This window comes from Ceratotherium simum, chromosome 6, assembly GCF_057802395.1.
Source record: "Ceratotherium simum simum isolate JZ-2026a chromosome 6, ASM5780239v1, whole genome shotgun sequence".
NCBI classification, from domain to species: domain Eukaryota; kingdom Metazoa; phylum Chordata; class Mammalia; order Perissodactyla; family Rhinocerotidae; genus Ceratotherium; species Ceratotherium simum.
In genome coordinates this window covers 56,634,647-56,655,658 of record NC_141905.1, presented here as the reverse complement: position 1 = coordinate 56,655,658, position 21,012 = coordinate 56,634,647, and the positions used below count along the sequence as shown (strand labels likewise).

Below are 21,012 nucleotides of genomic sequence, written 5' to 3'. Positions count from 1 at the left end.
CACTGTATAAAAACTCGTCTCGTCCTGCTGCTCTTTGATGAGAACTGGTGCATCCCTTCTATTTGCCTCTCTGTACCCTCAGCCCCAATTGCCTACATCATTTGTAGAAAAATTACTGTATGAGGATTTACTGGTTTATTTCTCAGAACTGGAGCTATTGCCTGACTTTCTTCAGGAAATGCTTGGAGAGAGCAGAACTGCCTCATTTGTACTCCCATTTCTTTTTTTTTTTTTTTTTTAAATTTTCATGTATCTTTACAAGGAGATGGCTTGGGAACAGGTACCAGGAAGAATGCAGCAGTAATTAAGAACCAGTATGAGTTCCTGGAGTACAAGCCTGTCAAATGGATCATGTTCCTTTTTTGACATGGACTCGGGGGTGTGCGGTAGATACAGTACCATGCATGTTGCTCTTAGTGAGGCATCTAATGGGAACAATGCTGTTAGGAGCCTGTGGCTAAAATGGGAAGTGAAGGCTGGATGATGAGGCTGCAGGTGGACTTGCTACTGGCAGGATTACCAGATCAGATTTGCGTTCTCTACATGGGAGGCCTCTCGTGGCCGACCTAGGATTGTGCCTGGGCCTGTCCTGGTCGATATTTTTGACCAGACACTTTGGAGCTGTAGAAGGCAGCTGTGTGAAGTGGGTAGATCTCTCAGGGCTGCCAGAGAGAGCTTGCACTGCAAAGAGTAATCAGGACCCAGAAAGCTGTTGTAAGATGTGTCCAGCATCTGGGTTACAAAAAACATCTTATGTGTAGGATGGGGGATGACCTGATTTTAAAAGAAGCTCTTGTGGAAAAAAGACTCAGTCATTTTGGAATGTGAGAAAAAGAGGCAGGTCCTCCTAAGAGGGATGGAGGAATAGGTGGTTCTTCACCCGGATGCTGTGATAGTTTTAGGTTTGCCTTCTGGACCTACTGACTCCCCAGCATGGGGTGATGCTAGGCTGGGTGACCCAGGAGCAGAGTAAGTTGGCTTTGACATTAGTCCTCCTCTGTGGCTTTTCCTCTGCAGAACCACTCCCTTGCCCACACAAGACCTCTTTCATGTCTACACTGGCTTTTCCAGGCAGGGGTCGGAACTCTTCTTATTTCTGAGGGTTTCCTAGTCAGGACCTACGCCTGATTGCAGCTGCCTTTGTTTAGGAAAAAAAACAAAAACAAAATGCAACATGGGCTTTAGAAAATGGATAAATGGAATGCTTTGTAGGCCAGTTTTAAACTAATTCTATTCTGAGAAGGCAAAAGGTAATAAGAATATGACGTCAGTTCCATATTGCATCAGGTTAAGGGTGGCAGGGAGAAGGTATAGGTGTGTGAGAGAGGAATAAAATAGGAAATTGGCATGGAGTGGGAAGGAAAGTTGTGACAGGTGACGGGGGAGGAAGAAAGAAGCAAAGAGGCTTGCGTAGGAAGAAACAAACGAGGCACACAGAGTTAGGAAACAACACAATTTGAGGTGAAATGAATTTTCAGTAAGACCTCCACCCATTGCTATAATTTTATGCCTAGGAATTCTGAGAAAATCACACCACCGTTATCCAAAAAGGGTTTTGTTTTGTTTTTTTTGTAAATGCACCGTATAATCAAATATGACAACGTGACATGCCTATCCTTTAATAGAATGAAATCTTGATACTGACTTATGGTATAAGAAGCAAAGGCCCAATATATTTAATACTTTTCAAAAGAAAATATTCCTTTTCCCTCACAACAAAAACCTTACAGTCATTAGATGCATCCAAAGAGTTAAAGGAAATCCTCTTTTTTATTGATATATGTGTATGCATATACACATCTATAAAAAGAAAATACCTCCAGATCGTCCGGTGGTTATCCCTTGATGGTAATTTTAACTATTTTCCTTTTTTACCCCTTTTTTGGGAGGGGTGTTATTTTCTAATTTTTTTAAAGCAATGAACAGTATTACCTTAATCAGGAAAAAAGTTATTAAAATATACACTGGAAAATGTGGAGAAACAATATTTAAATATTATCATTTACCAAAAGTATTATTTATTTTTTATACCTTAAGTTGTAAAATACATGCATCCAAAGTATCCCAGCCCTTTTTCCCCTTTTCTTCTTGTTTTTAAAATTTGTAGTTTTTATCAAAGTTACACATGCATATAGTTTCAAGAATCAAATAGTTCTGTGGGACCACAATCTCCTGCCCCCTCACCTCTACCCCCTACTCTCAATTGGCAGTCATTTAAAAATTTTAGCTGATTCTTTTGGTATTTACTTCCACATTTTTCAATAAATTGCATGTTTTTCTACTTTGGGGCATTATCTGTTGACTTACCGTGTGAGATGAGGCTTTAGCTATCCTCCCCCTCCCTGTACACCACCCTTCCTTGTCTCTGGAGGAGGAATAATCCTGTCTTCCCTAAAATTCATGAGTGTCATGTCTTATCCTAGAGGGACAGGGGTTCCTTACATGGAGTAACATGCATATCTTTTGACCTTTTGCAATCTTGCCAATAAGACTTTTAAAGTCTGTCTAAAATTCTAGGTTATAGGTTTGAATTGGGCCATGTGTTGTTACTAGCTCCTTGGACCAACCAAAACCAAGGGGCCATTGGAATCTGGGCATCCAGATTCCAATTATGATGAATTCCAATTATGATGAATTAGGGCATCCATCTCCTGGAGGTTTTTTTTTTTGGACCGAATATCAACTTATTTTGTTATCCTTTGCTTTTATCATAAAAGTAGAGTGAAGAGAAAATACACCACCCTGGTTAATTGTGGGCCATCGTTTGCTGGACTTGATTATCTTGGGGGTCCTAGAAGGCACACAGCTTGAGCTCTCAGGACACATTCAAGGAGATGGCTTCTGTTTATATTTGACTGGTGAGGTCCAGGGTTTGTGGAGTAGGCAGAGATGTCTGTGTCCTGGAGACCCAGAGGGATTTGTATGAAGTGCTAAAAGTGCCACCTTTTCCAGAAAACCTGCTACAATCCAATCTCAGGATAGGGCATGTGGACTCTACTCCAAGTCTCAGAGTTTTGCTTTGTTCCCAGAGCCACCCCAGGCACCTCTGAATTCTTTGTCCAGTTCTAGAGGTCTTTCCTCTGGGCTCAGCTGTTTTCTGCAGGCTTGTGAGTGACTCTCACCTCGCATCTCCTGCCCTTTGCCTCTATTTATGGCCCTTCTGAGTTCTGGAGAAGATTTCACTGGGACTTAGAGCAGAGATCTTACTGTCTTACTCATTAATGAGGAATGAGGGAGGGCAACAGGGCAATGCCCTAGTGATCCACTGTAAGAAATGAAGACTCTGAATTTTAAAGTTGCAAGAGACCTTGGAAGCCGCATGGAAGCAGTGAGCTCCTCACTGCTTGCATACCTCTAGCAGTGAGGAGCTCACTCTCTCAAGGAGCCACCTTTTCCAATGTTGGGTGGCTCGTCTTACTGGAAAGTTCTTTCCTGCTGAACTGACGTCCTTGTCTGGGACTTCCCTCCGCTAAATAGATGAGGGCAGCCTTGAAGGTACAGTTGGTCAAAACTAGTCAACAAATTACTCTTCCTGTTACTTTGGCATAAGTGATATTAAGAATGGTTTTAAGAGGCAGCCATAAAAGATGCTGGTAAAAACTCATGTTTTCTAAGCACGAGCATGTTGCCAGAGAGGTTCAGTTTTGTTTTTCTTTTTCGTTATGATTTTGATTTATTCAAGTCTGATAGAATGATACCAGTGACATGAGGAATAATTGCAGTATCTTTTGAAATTCTGTCCTGGAACCCCACCAGGAACTGACCCAGACTCATGCCAAGGAACACATCATAGGTTTTGGGTTTTTTAAAATGTATTTTTAAAAATGATTGTTTGAAATGCTAGACTTTTTGATACTTTAAGAGCATTGTTTTAATGGGTGGAGTTCTTTTTTGATCCTCTAAGTTTAAACTTTAGTTCAGGGGTGGCCAGAATGACCATCCTGTATTGTGAGTTTAAGAGACCTCTGAGGGCCGGCCCCGTGGCTTAGCGCTTGGGTGCGTGTACTCCGCAGCTGGCAGCCCGGGTTCGGATCCCGGGCATGCACCAACGCACCGCTTCTCCGGCCATGCTGAGGGCGCGTCCCACATACAGCAACTAGAAGGATGTGCAACTATGACATACAACTATCTACTGGGGCTTTGGGGAAAAAAAAAAAAAGGAGGAGGATTGGCAACAGATGTTAGCTCAGAGCTGGTCTTCCTCAGCAAAAAAGGAGGATTAGCATGGATGTTAGCTCAGGGCTGATCTTCCTCACACACACAAAAATAAAAATAAATAAACTGTTAAAAAAAAAAAAGACCTCTGAGAAGCAAGACCTGCACGTGCGTGTGTGTCCGTGTGTGCATGTGTGTAATTGTCTCCCTTTTGTCAACCAGTTCTAAACTTTCTTTGATTCTTACTGCTTTTACTGAATCTTCAGAAATGCTTGCCGTCTTAGGAAAACTGTGTGATATTCTTCTTTAAATCAAAATGACTTGCTTTAGAGAAACTGGCAGCAATAAATCAACATGTTAACATTGGTGGCTGTGTTGTGTTTTCTTTGAGACTTCCTTTGTTTTCCACTTGCATTGCTTAAAGATGGAAATTTGTACATGTAACAGGATAGCAGGTGGATACCAACCCCTACAGCTGGTGATTAACCTGCTTGTTAAGGTGGTGGAGGAAGGAAAGGCTGCTCTTGGTTCCCCTTTGCAGAATCCTCCCCCATCCTCTTGGACCAGTTAGGTGCATCTGCTTGGGCTTTCTAGGTGTCCAAGCTTTGCAGGGATCCCACACAGTTATCTAATTGACGTTTAACGGTAGTTGGGGAGTCAGACAATCTGAGCTTCTCCCCTGGTTCTGCCCCTGCAAGCCGTGTGACTCAGGAAGTTGTTCAGACTCTCGGAGCCTGTCTGCTCATCTGCAAACTAGGGAGGATGAACTCTGGCCTTCATTAGGATGGAGAGGGTCTCACCACTGTAGGAGGAATGCACTGCCCTTAATGTGTCTTCAGTATAACCCATAAGCAAATGGCCTGCTCCAAGTACAGTGTGCACGTTGTTCTGTTGTTAAGGTTAATGGGCCCAGAAATTGACCTGTGACCGCTGACCATGCTTGACAACTGCAGCTCTAGAAGCTGCTGTATTTTCATAGAGTGACAATAGTGATCATAATAATTAAGATTTTGGAATCGTTTATACTCTTCCTCCAGTTTGCCTTTCTATTCCCCACCCGTTTGTCTACGACCTCCACAGCAGGTATGCTTAGAATCATGGAGCCATGGATTGTCAGTGCTGGGAAGGAACTCCAATCACCTACGGCCAGCCTTCTCATTTGGCAGGAGTGGAAATAGGCTCAGAGAGATATAGGAACTTGCCCAGGGCCACACAGCTAATCCATGGCAGAGCCAGAACTTAGGTTAGCATTCTGTCATTATGCCATGTGGCTGTCCTTTATCTCTCCTCTTGATTCCTTTCACAACCAGACACAATTCTTCGTCACTTTTTACCTTGTCTGGCTCTTATTCCCTCTACTTGCTTTCTTGAAAGCAGTCCTCCTCATCATAGCTTCTCCCTCTTCCTCCTCACTCCCTCAGTGTGCGGTGAAGAAGGAACAAAGCCATTTGCATAAGCAGAGCCATCTCAGAAGTTCTTTCTGGTGCTCGGCCCACAGCTCCACATATCGGCTCATTGTGACTTCTGCAAGCACCAGGAAGAATCTCTGCTATAGACAGAGACCTGGAACTATCCCTCTCCATATACTACTTTATCCCCATTAATGTAGTAATGGATCTACCCAGCCAATGTGTTATGAGAAACTTTTGGAAGCCAAGTTGGTGTGGTTTATTAATGGCTATGCTGGGGTTCTCTATCCAGCAGAGTCTACCCTGGATATAAAGAGCATCTTTTCTGAAGCTGGGCCGGCTGATCTGAGTGGTGACATGTGGCTCTACTGGGTATTAGCTTAGTGCTCACTAATTCTTGCCACATGCCACTCTGAGTGTCCATGGACTTGCTCCTCTTCTCTCTGCTAAGTGGAATTCTGTTGTTTGGTACTCAGCTTTCCCGGTTACCCTACCTTCTAAGGAGAATTTTATTGTGGTTAGCTCAGTTCCTAGGCCTTTTTCATACTGAGTCAGGGCAATGAGTAGAGGCTGAGTTGGAGGACCAGGAGGTGGGGGTGGTCAGAGAGTGTGTGTGTGTGTGTGTTTGTGTTTGTGTGTATGTGTGGTGGGGCTGTATTTGTATGTGAAAAGGCCCAATACTTGTGTGAGAGAAGGAATGGAGGAGAAAAGAGAGGCAATAGTGTTTATGAGCTGGGAGTTGGGGGGAGAGGGGAGCTGAAGAGGAGAGTTTTTAGAGGAATAGCTGCTGTCTGTGTACGGGATACCAAGTGGAAGAGAAGGAGGAAGGTTTTTAAAGATAGTTTCTTATGCATTAAGAATTGAATTCCCTCCTGTTGGTGTTCAACAAGGGATCCAATATCGAGTTAATTTTTATTATGTTTGGGCTGGATTGTTTGCTTGCATGGCTACCAGGTGGAGACGGGGCTACATGGAGACTCAGCTGTGTTCACGTTACACCGGTGTGTTCTGTCTGGGATGGAGGCTGATTGTGGGGCAGAAGAATGTGAGACGCAGACTCTAGAGGGAGGGTGATTTGGGGGAAATGCTCTGTGGTGGGGGTCCAGGGCTGACGTGCCAGAGACAGCGTGTAGTCTGTATTACGACACTGAACAAACTCCAGATCACTTTCCTGCATTAAAAATAAAGAAACATGTCAGAGTTCTCGGGTTCAGTGCTTATTCACTTTGTACCTTATTTCCAAAAAAAAAAAAAATACAAAGCAGTTCAGACTTAGTGGGGAAAATGTAGCGATTCATTCACATTGCATTTTTTTCCATAGAGAGGAAATTTACTCTAAGAAAAAGGAAAAAGTTGAGTTTCTTGGCCATATTTTAATGACAGAAGTATTATTGGGGAAGGATATTTAAATTTTTGTTCTCCAAGAAATTACTCTGTTGTACTGGTTTGAGATGGAGGTGGCTTAGCACAGAGAGGGTTTTTAAACCAAGTGAAGGAGCAGACACTGTTTGGTTTAGATAAAGAGAGTGCTTTCTTCTGCCAGTGTGCCTCTTGGGGCCTAATTGATCTGTTGCTCTGCCGGTTCAGCATTCATGTTCCGTAAGATGACTTCTTCCAGGGGCTGAAGGTCCTAGAATAAAACAGGCTGCTGCAACTTGCAGGTCTGTGCATGGAAGTCCTGGCCCCTTTATCCTATGAGAGCAGGAGAATTGCTTCTGTAGAAGTGCCCGAAGTGTTGGCTTGACATCCAGAAAGTTTAGGCAAGCGCTGGTGCTTTTGGGTAGTAGGCAAGGGCAGAAAGAGGACCTGCCCTGGTCCCTCTCATATGTTGCTGGTGGGAGTGCTAAGCCGCACAGTCTTTTTGGCCCACTTGCTAAGCTCTTGGGCACCTTGAAATTGTCTATATTTTTTTTTATTCTTAAGAGGCCTTGTGTGAGGACAGGAAGTGTCAGCTGTTTTCTGGTGTTTGAAACAGTGTCCGGGGCAGACAGTAATTTCCTACCTAGCTTTAAAAGATGTTGGGAAAGCAGCCCTCTGCTGGGGGAAGGCCCTGGTCAGTTCCTGGCCTCTCCATGGGCCACACCTGCTTGGTTCAGCCTGGCCCGTCTGCAGGCTGGGGAAGTCTTGAGGCAGCCCTGATGGTATTGGTCGCAATTCCTCAGCCATGTCAGTGTTTCTGAGAGGGACTCCTAGACCATAAGCATCAGATGCTCCAAGGTTCGTGTGACTAATGTGCATGCCTTGGACCCACACCAAGTGGACTGAGTCTGAGTCTCTGGGGGGTTGGGGCTCCCTAGGTGATTCCTTTGTACAGTGGAGAGCCACTCGACCATCTGCAGTCACTATGCAGAACTGGGTATCATGGTTAGTAAATTTGATGCCGGGAGATCCTGGATTCAAATTTTATGGCCTGAAGGAAGTTGGAGAAGAAAGAAGGGTGGGAAGTATGCAGGTGTTGATTGAGTACCAGCTATGGGAAGATGCCATGCGTGGTGCTTCCAGTTCCACTCTTTTATTCAAGCTCACCCTAAGCTCATGTTATCATGAGCTGCATGTTATCAGTTATCTTGCCCATGTACACGGGAGGAAAGTGAGTGTCGGAGATTGATAACTTGCTTAGGATCATGCACTTGGTAGGTGGAGACCAGGCTTGACTGAAGTCTTCATTTTTCCGTTATGATTGTAATCCCCATGCTAGAATGTTGAGTGTCTCTTCCAGCACGGCTGTGCAATACAATGTGATGTGAGTCACATATGTAATTTAAGATTTTGTAGTAGTCACATTAAAAAGGGTAAAAAGAAACAAGTGAGGGGCTGGCCGCTTGGCCTAGTGGTTAAGTTTGGCGCACTCTGCTTGGCCGCCTGGGTTTGGTTCCCAGGCGCAGGCCTACACCAATCGTTGGCGACCATGCTGTGACGGTGACCCATATACAAGATAGAGGAAGATTGGCACAGATGTTAGCTCAGGGTGAATCTTCTTCAGCAGAAAAAAAAGTGAAATTAATTTTAACTACATGTTTTCTTTAGCCCACATATCTAAAATATTATCATTTCAGTATGTAATCAATATAAAAAATATGAGATATTTGACATTCTTTTTTTCCATACGAAATCTTCAAAATCTGGTGTGTATGTTACCCTTGTACATCTCAAATCACACTAGCCACATTTCAAGGGCTCAATGGCCATGTGTGGCTAGTGGCTACCATACAGGACAGCACAACTCGAGCGTCTCTTGACTGGAAAGCTGTGTCCTGCCTGGTTGCCCAGGGTAGCGAGGGGTCCCAATCCTCTAAATTACTGGTTTGCACGTTCTGTGGGGGTAGGGGTGGGGGTGTGATGGGAGAGGTAGGGGAACGCATGCCCTGAGGGCCTTTGCCCTCCCCTACTAAATAGAACTGCAGTTTCTGTGGAAAAAAGAAATCCTGCTTATTTATCTGGATGTGATTACGCATAAGGGAGTGGAACCGTCCCTTTTGGTGGCTGAGAGCAGGATCCTGTGTTCTCAGGAAAGGTGAGATGAAGGAACCAAAATATTTAGGGGAGAATGGGATACTGTATACTTAGCCTGTGTTCTTTTCCAGTGGTTTGATTTTAAAATTTGCTGACTTAGAGGAAGAAATTTGGTTCTAAAGAGTTATAGTCAAGGGGTCCAAACCTCAAATGCTTCAAAGGCCAGGCAGGTAGCACATGATGAAGGGTGAGAAATTGCAAATCAAACTCATCGGAATGTTCTTCACTTCACAAAAATGTTGTGGTCTCCCTTTTTTCTGGAAATACAAGACCCTTTTGGTCTTTCCTTTTCCTGCTGTTGATAGAGAAATATTGCTCTTCTCTAAGAGAAGAAGCAGTGCAAGCACCATGATAAGTGGCAACTGACACTCGGCCTTGGTGCTCAGGGAGACGAGTCTGAGAGCCATGCCCATCTAAGGAGAAATGGCTACTGCCAGTTCCTTCCAACCATTGTCGTTGAGGCCCAGTGTTACCAGATCTTGCTATTTTAAGGAGAAGCCACAAATCTAGACTTTTTAAAAGGTAAAATCTTTGCCTTTTTTTTTTTTTTAGATTTTTAAATTTGGAAATAATTATAGGCTCACAGGAAATTGCACACACACAAAAAAAGTTCGGGGTCTATGTGTCCTTCCCCTAGCTCCCCCCAATGGTAACTTCTTACTTAACTGTAGTACAGCATCAGAACCCGGAAATGGGCACTGCTGCAGTCTGCTGTCCTTGTTCACTTCTCACCAGTTTATATATGCACTCATTTGTCATTTGTGTGTGTGCACACATGCATGTGTGTTCTGTGCAGTTTTATCAAGTGCAGGTTTGAGTAACCGCCACCACAATCCAGAAAGTCTTTGGCTTTTCAGTTGTTTGTGCAAATATATCAAAAACTCCATTTAGGTCTAAAGAACATGCCATAGGCCTGCTGTGGCCTGTTGAGCCTTCAGGTTTCAAACTCTAGTCTAGTCTAGCCCGTTCATTTTTTTAAAGAAAATTCAGATAAAACTCACGCAACACAAAATTCACCATTTTAACCCTTTTAAAAATACTATTAGTATTTTTTAGTATATTAACATTGTTATGCAACTATCACCACTACCTAATTCCAGAACATGTTCTTCCCCCTCAAAAGAAACCCCATACGCGTTAGCATTCACTCCTCCTACCCTCCCTCCCCTTAGCCCGTGGCAACCATGAATCTACTTTGTGTCTCTCTGGATTTGTCTGTCCTGGACATTTCGTACAAATGGAATCGTACTGCTGTATGTACTGACCTTTTGTGTCTGACTAGCCCTTTCATTTTACAGAGGAAGAGACTTGGGGCCAGAGAGGGAAAGTGACATGCTCATGAGTATACTGCTAGTGAATGGCCAAGTCTGGACTTGAACCCGGAACCAACAACTCTTTGTATCACACCTCTCCGCTCTCACCATTCAGGTCTTCATTTCTATAATAATATGAAGATCATGATAAAAGTACCACCCCCAGCTGTTTCTTTTCAGTTGGTTTTAATAAACATGCTCAACAACAGAATCTTTTCTGTTACTTGTGCCGAGTGTTAAGGTTCTTCAGGGAGTCACTGTGGAAATGGGAATTGTAAAAGAGAAAACAAGTTAATTCAATTTAGTGTACCTTTACTGAGTACCTGCTGTGTGTCAGTCAGGTCAGGGCCAACAGGGATGAGTTAGATTGGACCCTAACTACCAAGGGACAGTCAGTTGGGGGAAACAGAAGAAAGAATTTGAGGATATAGAGGTAAATATCATGATTGTGGGGTAGAGAGGAAGGGCACCAGGCCCAACCTGGGGGGCTTTGAGGGATGAGAGGAAGCTAACAGGTACTGAGGCAGTAGAAGGAAAGGCCTGAGCAAAGGTTTAGACTTTAGGAATGGTAGGTCCACACAGCTGAGCTGTGAGCTAATTGGTGGTGATAGAGGCTGAAGTGGGAAGCTGGGGTATTAGAGATATAGCTGGAAGAGTGAGCTTGGGTCAGATCCCTGAGGGTCTTGAGGTCATCGAAGGTCAGATACCCCTGTAGATGTCTGAATTTTTTAAGCTGAGGGTGGCTGAATGGAAGCAGAGTAGGAGAAGCCAAACTTGGGAATCGAGTCTCCAGGGGAATATCCAAGTCTGAGCAGTTGGGGTGGGGTGTGGGGTATATAATGGTAGAACCCATATCTAAATAGCGACAAGATTGAGAAGAATCAAGGCAAGAGAAACTGGGAGACCATTCCAGAGGCCATGGCATGATGAAGTTATTCTGTAGGGCATCTTTGGAGGGCGCTCAGCCCTGTTCCCACTGGCCTGCCTCCACCTCCTTGTTCACCCACTCAGCAGCAATTTAATGAGCACTGCTGTGTGCCAGGGACTGTGTGGTGCTGGGGTTATAGCAATGAACAAGTCGGGCAAGATTCCTGCCCCCTGGAGGGGACCATGGATAAATAAGATAATAACAGATTGTGATATGTTCTAGAAAGTAGCTTTTGCTGATGTGACCAAGGTTAGGTAGTTAGGGATGGCCTCAGTCAAGAGCTGATAATTGATTTGAGCTCTCAGTGGTGAGAATACTCCAGCCCTGGCAAGAGACAGGGAAAGAGCTTTGCAGGCAGAGAGCACAGCAAATGCAACAACCCTAGGGGGAAGGAGCCTCTGGCCATCTGCAGAGGGGTACTCTGGCCTTTGCCAAGGTTTTCTCAAGGGGACCCTGAGTCAGATAGAACAGGTATTTTGTCTTAGGAGTGGAGGGGGCGGAGGGAGGGAACTATCACCTTTGGGAGGAAGAAAAGCATATTCCAGTGGAAGAAGGTATGAAGTCACTGTGAATCATTCAAAGTAGGCGTGCTTTTTTTTTTTTTAAAGGGGAGCTAAAAATCATTTTGCTATTTTCAACTGATTTTATTCTACTTTATGAGCTTTTTGTCATTCAGAGAACTTGGAAACATTCATTCTCCCTCCTACTGAATCTGTGGAGTAGGTGAGAGAGCTTTAAAAAGCTGCCCCAAACCACTTTCCTCTGCCAATGGGTGTAGAGGGAGAACAGCTGGGCAGTGGGACCAGAGATGAGACATGTTTGAGCCACGTTGGCATTGAGCATTTTGGAAGCCTCAGTGGTGTTCAAGTCCTGAGGATGTGGCACTGGGCATGGCCCCAGTGGGATTTGCTCTGGGAAATAGGGAATTGCTTTTTCAAGGTCAAAAAAAGAGTTCATCTTGCGTATCTTAGAAAGTCATCTTAAATAAAATAATAAATGCAGTGTGATTTAAAAAAAAAAACGCACAAAAGAAATAAAAAGATAATTATTCTGCTTTGCTTCTTTCCTGAGTTGGTCAGCCTCAAGGCCAGTTAGGGATTTTCTCCAATTCTAGACTAGTCTTCTGAGCAGGGTCCTTCCTAGTCCATTAAATTAGTGGACTAATTAGTGGCTGCTTAGATTTCAGAGGCCAGTGGCAAGACTGAGTAGTTGGGGAATGGGTTGGCTTGATCATCTTTTAGCTGGGAGACGTGAAATTGGAGGTATATCTTAAAGGAACCTGGAGGGTTTGAAGGCACTATGGTCGGATACAGTGATTAGCCAGTCACACAAACAAAAGACCCCTTAAAACTTGAATAAAAAGGCAAGCACAAGTAAGTGCTTCATGCTGTGAAGGAGAAAGACGTGGTTCTGTGAGAACATGTAACCCGAGAGACTCCCACTGGTTCAGAGCTGGTTGGGTGGTGTGGATTGATGTTTAGTAGTAATGAAGGTGGCTAATGTGACTTTCACAACATCCGGTATTATTCTATATTCTTGGAATGGGATAGAGATGAGGATTTAAATGAGAGAGGTGATGGTTCAAGGTGTTTGGCAGGGCCTGGAACAACTCTTGTGATTTATTTTGGAGGGTTGGGTCAGAGAAGGGTGTTGTTTTAGGCAAGGACATAATGGTACTACAGGAAATGATGGCTTGCCTAAAAATTGAGGACCACCAGAAGGGGCAAATTAGTATCTTGAGCTTTTCCTAAACTTCCTGCTCCACCCATGCTCTTCCAAATTTGCATATGGCTCAAGTGGAGGACCCCGTTAGGTTGAAGGGGATGCTTGAGAGTCATCTCCTTCTAGTGAAGGATACTGTGGGTTGCTGTTGGGTCTTGCAATCAGGAAGGCTGACCTTGGTCAGCCGTGGGTGTCTCTGGTGCTGGACTGTCTGAAGGTCACCTGGTAGCATCTGGTGATGTCGGGTAAGAGATCTTTCTAGGCTGGTCCATTCAGGGAACCAGCTTACTCCGATCTCTCATTTTTGTGGTACACAGCATTTACTTTGCCATTCCTGGCTTGAGATTGCTTGGGTCGTTACCTGACCACAAAGTGGAACTCTGGGATGAGAAGTGCTCAGCTGGCCTGGCAGATTTCCAGGCATTGCACTGATCTGCAGTGTCCTGTTCTTTGGTGGGCAGTAAGGACCTGATCAGAGTGCTGTGTGCTTTGGAGCTGTTCCTCGAAGGCCACCTTCGATGACCGGATGCTCCCAGACCGTTTACTCTGCTGTAGGGTGTAGGGTGAGCCTACACAGGTGTACAAGGACTCAGTTCTGCTGAGGCTGGACAACTCCAATAAACTATTGGAGGCACTGGTGTTGCGTCATGGTATACAGGCACTAGGGCAAGGAGGGAGGGCCCACTTTATTTACCCAGTTGCCATTCTGGCTGCTGGCATTCTGTGTTTTTTTTATTTAAAATAAAACAGAGTTAAGTGATGGTTGTCATAATGTGATGTAGGGAGTGGGTAAACATACTAAGAATATACAACTCCCCAAAGCCTGGATTCTTGAGTGCTGCCGGGAGGATACTGAATTAATGACCTTAAGGAGATTGTTCTGGAGCTCCTGAAGCCTCTCAATGAACAATACCCATTTGGAAATGGTATCAGAGTCTGGGCATCAGAATCTGCTGACTAATCCCTGGGCCTCGAAACCAGAGATTCTGATTTAGTAGGTCTGGGGCCCAGGGAGTTTTTTTTAGTTTTCCAGGTGATTCTAATTTTCAGCCAGATTTGGGAACCTGCCCACCCCTTACAGATCCAGGGAAGTTCTTCCCACTCTTTTTTTTTTTTTGTGAGGAGATCAGCCCTGTGCTAACATCTGCCAATCCTCCTCTTTTTTTGCTGAGGAAGACTGGCCCTGGGCTAACATCCGTGCCCATCTTCCTCCACTTTATATGGGATGCCGCCACAGCATGGCTTGCCAAGCAGTGTGTCGGTGCGCACCCAGGATCCGAACTGGCGAACCCCGGGCCGCCACAGAGGAGTGCGTGCACTTAACCGCTTGCGCCACTGGGCTGGCCCCAAGTTCTTCCCACTCTTGAGGTGAATTTTGCCTCCCTATTTCCTCTTACTGGCCTTGAATCCTAACCATGGCCACGTTTTTGGTCTTCACTCCTCTTTATGCCCCTTTCCAAAAGCTTATCTTTTGGGAATGCTACCCCCTGGCTTTGCCTCAGCCTAGATCAGGGCTGGTGGCTCATCCCTTTCTCATTCATGAAGAAAAGAACTGTACCTGGGGATTTTGATGGGAAGATATTCTGGGACATATTCTCATAAAACTTCTGCTTGAGGCTTGACTGTGTAGTAGATTCTGGCCATAGAAATGCAGGCCCTGAGCTAGAGACAGGACCGTCTTGAGACTGGCACATGGAAAAAAATCTACTTAGTCTTCTCAGAGACATCATGGAAGTACTGGAAATACTAGAAGGCTCAGTATTTCTATCCCCATGTTTCTTGGGCCCTTTAGACTCAGAGACAGCATTGGTTGCCCTGAGGCAGTCATAGGTGTGCATTGCCAGGCAGCAGGGCTGAATTGGTGGCATTCTTGATACGGGCACTTGGCAAGATAAACTTCCATGCGTGCCCATGTAGGGCTGGGCATTGAGTCTCAGCAGATGTTGGGTCAGGTGGCACAAGGCAGGAATTTTTAAAACCCATGAGGTAACACAAGATCCAGACAAGGCCAAAGTGGAGGGGCTGTTCTCACTTCTTGCTTTTGCCCGTGTTATCCCTGTAATTCCCACCATCCCCTCAGGTCGTCCCCTGCCCACTCCACTCCCCTCCCATCCCTACTTTAGGATTTCCTCAGGCCTCTGTCCTACTGGGAAGCATCTATTCACCTCAGCTGCACTAGGAGCCCCTGCTCAGTGTTCCCATAACACCTGTGCCTACCCAGATCTTTACCTTACCCATTGGTTTAGAATTGTTGGGTGTCTGGATCTTTTACCCAGATGGAGCAACTTAAGGGCAAGGACTGGATCTTGTTCATCTTGGTGTCTCTACTGCCTCGCACGCTGCCTGGTGTGTAATGAGGTTCAGTAAATACCTGTTGAGTGAATAAATCAATACATTTTTTGAGGGGATGATATAAATAACTCCCACCAAGATTTTTAGTTGGACATTGTTCATTTATTACAGTGCTAGTACCTGTACCCAAGCTTATTTATAGCCTTGTATTCAAGATGCATATTAAAGGATGTTTTTCTAGCATAAAAAGTATTTCAGACAGTTTGGAACATTAACTGAGCACTTTTAAAGTAATAGATGCATGGTATTTGTGAGAATTTTTCTTGTACTTAAAGCAGCAAAATTATTGAAAATGTCACATTAGGAAACGAACCCTTAGGGAACCTGGTGTAACTTACTCTTATATTCTTTGACAAATGAAGTTATGGCAAGCATTTTAGTACAGAGTGGGTTGGATACTTCAGCTATATTTCCTTGAATGTTGTGTTAGCTTTGAGAGAGACATACATATACGTGTGTATGTGTGTATATATATATGAATAAATAATATTTTTTGCTTTGTAATATAAGACTACTATGCAGTGGGCCGTAGTGAAAGAGTCCTAGATTGGCAGTCAAGAGAACTAGGTTCTAGAATTAGCTCTGCCTCTCACTGTGGGAGTGGGCAAGTCACTTTCCTGCTTATTTTTAACTTGTATAAAATGGGAGTGTTGTACTTGTTCAGGGGTTGCAAACGTCTACAGGAATAAGGTTACTAACTTAAGTTTCTATATGTACTCTACCATTTTTTTTTTCCTCTTGAGACTCAGCCACTTTTTCTTTTCTGTTTCTACTTTCGTTAGAATAGGTAGAGGGAAATAATTTCTGTACCACACCCACACAACACAATAATGCAAGAGCGGTGATAACCACAGCTCTTCTCTGTGTTGAGACAGTAGAGTGTGGTAGAGACTATGGCATATTGGAGTAGCCAAGCCTGCTTATGAAAAGCAGCTGCTACTAGCACCAGTTGATCATTTTCAGACATGAACGTGGGCCATGTTGACAGATCCTCTGATTTTTTTTTTTTTAGAGAAGCAAGTCGTCTGAGTTTTTATGTGACATCTCTGATTTTTAAATTTTAGCTCAAATTTTCTAAACATCTTGCAGATCAATACAATACTTCTACAGGCTATATGTGACCCATTGGGCTTTTAGTCTGTGATCCCTGTTATAGATGATCTGTAAAGCTTTTTCTGCCTAAGATCCATTGATTCTAATGGGGACCATTTCAGCTGGTAAACTAAAGATTCTTGTTCTACTTGGAGAAGTAGCAGGGGACTGGAAGAAGAGGATGGGAACTTTGAGTGTAAATGGTGTTTGGATGGCCTTCTTGGGGAGAGGCCACAGGGTGCCTGATTCACACCAGATGTTTTGTATGTTTGTCATTGCAGGGGTTGGCATTGGTTGGAAGAGTTTGTGAAACCCTCTCTCTGCCCAGAGCTCCAGGACCAATGCATCTTGCCACCACCTTAAACCACTGGTGAATATATGTATTTTTTTTTTCTTCTTCTTCTTCTGCAGTGAAGGGAAATATTTTCAGTGGATTAAAGAATGTGGTTTTCAGAGAACCACACTGTCCTTTCTGTTATAGAAGGAAGGACACTGGGCTGGGCCTAGGCATATCTGGGTTCTGGTACGTACTTGAATCTGCAGTTTTTACTGTGGGATCTTAAGTGAATTGTTTGACCTCTCTGGGCCCCAGATGGAGAAATGAGTCCTGTTCTGCTAAACGAGATATGTGAGAATGCTTCAAAGGGAATAAAGTGCTAGACAAATATAAGGTAATCCTATTTGGCTCTGAGATATAGAGCTGGGCAATTCTAAGCTAACAAATTAAAATGTGAACACATATGTTGAAACATGGATTTTAAATACCTATTTTCTGAGTCCTCCATAGTGGTTCTTCAAGAGATTTGCATTTTCATTTTTTTTCCTTCCTACCACTGCAGCTGCTGTTTCTTGAAAGATGAATTAACTATGTTTCACAATTACCTTCATTTTTATTTGAGATCAGATAATTTCACAGCTAACAAATGTTCTTCCTTTTTTGAAAGAAACTTAATTACTCATCACAGCAGGTAAATGTCTTGCTTCTGTGGCAGTTAAGAGAGGCAAAAATGTGTCCTTAACAACAGTGTGTTCCAATGCTGAGATGAGGGTGCTTCGAGGCATGCTAGCTAGTTGGTGTTGAAGTTCTCAGGTGAGCTATTGAGGGGAAGGACCACCATGAGCCAGGGAGGCAGTATGACCCCTGCATCTTGATTCTAGCCGCTCTTTGTTGAGAAAATCTGGGTTGTTTGATGCTGACCCCCTGGTCAGCTCCCAACTTGTGGACCAGGTGCTCTTATGGCCCAGTGAGACAAATCCCAGTGACATGGCCACCTGGGGAGCTTGCAGAGCACTGGAGGTTGGAGCGGGAAGGAAAGGCAGTCAGGACAGGCGTGACCCAACTCAGGTATGGGAGGCTGACTCTCCAGATTGCTATGTCTAAAGGGACACAGTGGACATTCTGGGTCCCACAACTGGCGTCCATCTGGACGGCAGGAAGAGCTCTGTGGTGGGAGTCCTCAGGGAAGCACCTTGAGCTGGGGGGGGTAGTTATGGGTGGGAGAGTGATATGAAATGAGATCAGTGGTAGGTGGGAGCCAGCTCTTGTAGGCCATGATAAGGAGTTGGGATGTTACTCTGAGTGTGATTGGATACCATTGGAGAAGTTGGAGTAGAGTAGTGATGTGATCTTTGTGCTCTGAAATTATTTCTCTGGGTCCTGAGTGGAGAAAGACTTTAGGGGCAAGAGTAGAATCAGTGTTACCTGTAGGAGGCCCTTCCAGTGGTCCAGGCAATAGATAAGGGCGTGGCCTGGATTAGCGTGGTGATTGTAGAATGATGTGAATGGTCAAGCTCAGGATATATTTTGAAGGTAGAGCCTGCTGGATTGGGTGTGGGGTGTGGGCAAAAAGAAGAGTCAAGAATGAGTCCAGTGTTTTTGGTTGAGTGAACGATGTTGCTATTTACTGAGATGGGGAATAAAGAGGGAGGTTTAGGGGGGACCCTGAGAGTTCTGTTTGGGACATATTAAGTTTGAGAGGCCCATTTGATAATCTTGAAGAGATTTAGAGTTGGCTAGGGCTGGAAATGGTACCTTTGAGAGTTGTCAGCGTGTAGATGGGATTTAAAACTATGAGACTGGATGACATCACACTTAAGGAGAGAAAGGAGGGATCCGTAGGATTTGGACAGAGAAAAGAGGAAAGGCAAAGGGTAGATTTTCCATATAAAATCCCTACTAAGAAGTAAATGAAGACATGCTGATGAATATAGTATGATTTCGTGTAATGCAAGTATAAATTATTCAAATGAGATATAAAAGTAGTAATAAAGCTTCACCTTATGTAAAAAATTTGAAATACTGTGACTCCCTCAAATCAATAAAGTTAGTTTTAGAATTGCATAATTTTAAATCTGGTCAGCTGAGTGAATTATAAACTGCATTTATGCAACTGGCACATGGCCGTGCCTTTGGCTGGCAAGCAGAAGGATCCAGCATCCTTTGCCAATAATAGCCTGTAAACTACACTGTTGTTTATATGCACTGGAACTTCTACAAGCCATTTTGATGACTAAATTTAATTTATTGTTAATACATTTCAGATTTTTTTCATCCTACAATCATATCATCCAAAAGTTCATTAAATGAAGGTTCACTAAGTGCAAATGCCTGAAAATCAGTAATTTTGCAATGAAAGTTAGATATGATAAAATTCCATGAAAAGCCAATCAGGCACCATGATTTGCAGGACCACAATTTAGGAAATATTTAGGATATCTTTGAAGTAACAAGGATCAAGACTAGAAGATAAAAAGCAGTAACAGGGGCCTGGCCCCGTGACTTAGTGGTTAAGTGCGCGCGCTCCACTGCTGGGGGCCCGGGTTCGGATCCGGGCGCGCGCTGACGCACCGCTTCTCCGGCCATGCTGAGGCCAAGTCCCGCATACAGCAACTAGAAGGATGTGCAACTATGACATACAACTATCTACTGGGGCTTTGGGGAAAAAAAAAAAGGAGGAGGATTGGCAATAGACGTTAGCTCAGAGCCGGTCTTCCTCAGCAAAAAGAGAATTAGCACGGATGTTAGCTCAGGGCTGATCTTCCTCACAAAAATAAATTAAAAAAAAAAAACAACAAAAAAAAACAGTAACAGTATACCACGATGGTTGTAGTAGATGTATGTGTTTCAGGTACCACCCATACCCCTCAACTGCCATTGACTGATGAGAACAGTTCTGAATCACATACATTTTCATCTATTTCTGGGCCTCTGGCACAAAATGCAGCTGCTCCTTATTGGTTTTGTCCATTTCCCAGAGAAATTGCCCCACTGAGCTTCCTGCACAATCTCATTGGGCTCCTCAGTTTTTCCATTTCAGGTTGCCTGCTAAGTTTCCTTAGTCTTGTAATCTCCGGCCCCCGTAGACGGTTTTGCCCCCTTCCCACAGTTAGCAGCTCAAAGCCTGCCTGCTTCCTTCCTCTTGCTGGGGCTTCGAGCCCCACCCGTCTCCGACTGCCCTAGTGAGCCTCTCAGTTTAGCCCTCCCCAGAGGCTTTTGAATATCCTCAAGATTCCCTTCTTTGAAAACATTTTCACCTTTTCCCCAGGCCTGGTCTTTTCAGGCCTTTTGTGGAAATGACAAAAGAATGGGAAGCCAGTGCAGCTATTGAGGGCAGTGTGATAAGCAGCGTTCTAAAATGTGCTGTTTCAAATCACTTGGGTAATGGGCAGCCCTAACTTGTTTTACATGTATTTCAAGACCCTTGTATTTCAGTGAAAATATTCTCAGGGGGATTTCTGGAACATCTAATCTCTGGAAAATAAACATTGATTGTGTAGCATTCTAGATCTATAACCAATGGTTTATGGCAAAATGGAAGTGTCAGTGGAATGGTATTCATGATGATTGGCACCAACCCTGGTTTTCGTTTGTCTTCTTTTCTCGCAGAGTGGAACCTAAATAAAATTAAAAAGGATGAAACTTACTGGCAATCATGCAGGGAGGATTTCCCCTCCTTGCTTCCTTCTTAGTAAGTGATTTCAGGAATAAAAAGAAGGATGGTGCCTTCCCATGTCCCTGGAGACTTAGAGTGCTGGGGCATTTAAAAATGGTGGTATCCTCCTTAAGTTAAAAAGCAGAACAGAGCCTCATGGCTTGTGTGTGTGTAGACCTTCTCAGGAGTTGATGCTAGAGATGAGGGCAGTGGTGTAGGAAGGAGACTTACTTTTCACCCTATACCCTAAATTTTTTTGTATCATGTTTATGTATTAGCTTTAAAAAGCATAATAGAATCTCTTTTAGACTCAATACATGATCTAGGAAAACTTAAAGTTCCTTCACTACTTGGTTTTATAAGTGCTCTTGCTCAATGTGTATTTTGATCAAGGTCATTGCCTGTTCAGTGTCCATTGCCTTTATTTGTTCTGAGCCTTCATGTTCATCAGCAACTTGGGACTAGGCATCTTTAACTTGAATTTCAAATTTTTGCATGTATAGTAACATGTCAATCAGGCCAATTTCTTCTTTTCTCTTTCCTTCCCTTCTTTCAAAAAGGATTCAAGGCTGTTTCTGGCCAATATGTTATTCAGC

At 43.9% G+C, this 21,012-nt stretch overlaps 1 protein-coding gene across 3 annotated transcripts in view; it reads left to right on the top strand.

The window, feature by feature from the left end:
- Positions 1–21,012, top strand: part of SORBS1 (sorbin and SH3 domain containing 1) — a 219,596-nt gene that overhangs the window by 42,912 nt on the left and 155,672 nt on the right. For 2 of the 3 annotated variants that reach the window (XM_087432317.1, XM_087432318.1), the window contains exon 2: positions 16,766–16,854. The exons of the other annotated variant lie outside the window; for it this stretch is intronic. The gene's annotated coding sequence lies outside the window, so the exon portion shown is untranslated. The remainder of the gene's footprint in view (positions 1–16,765; positions 16,855–21,012) is intronic. 3 annotated transcript variants of the gene reach the window in all.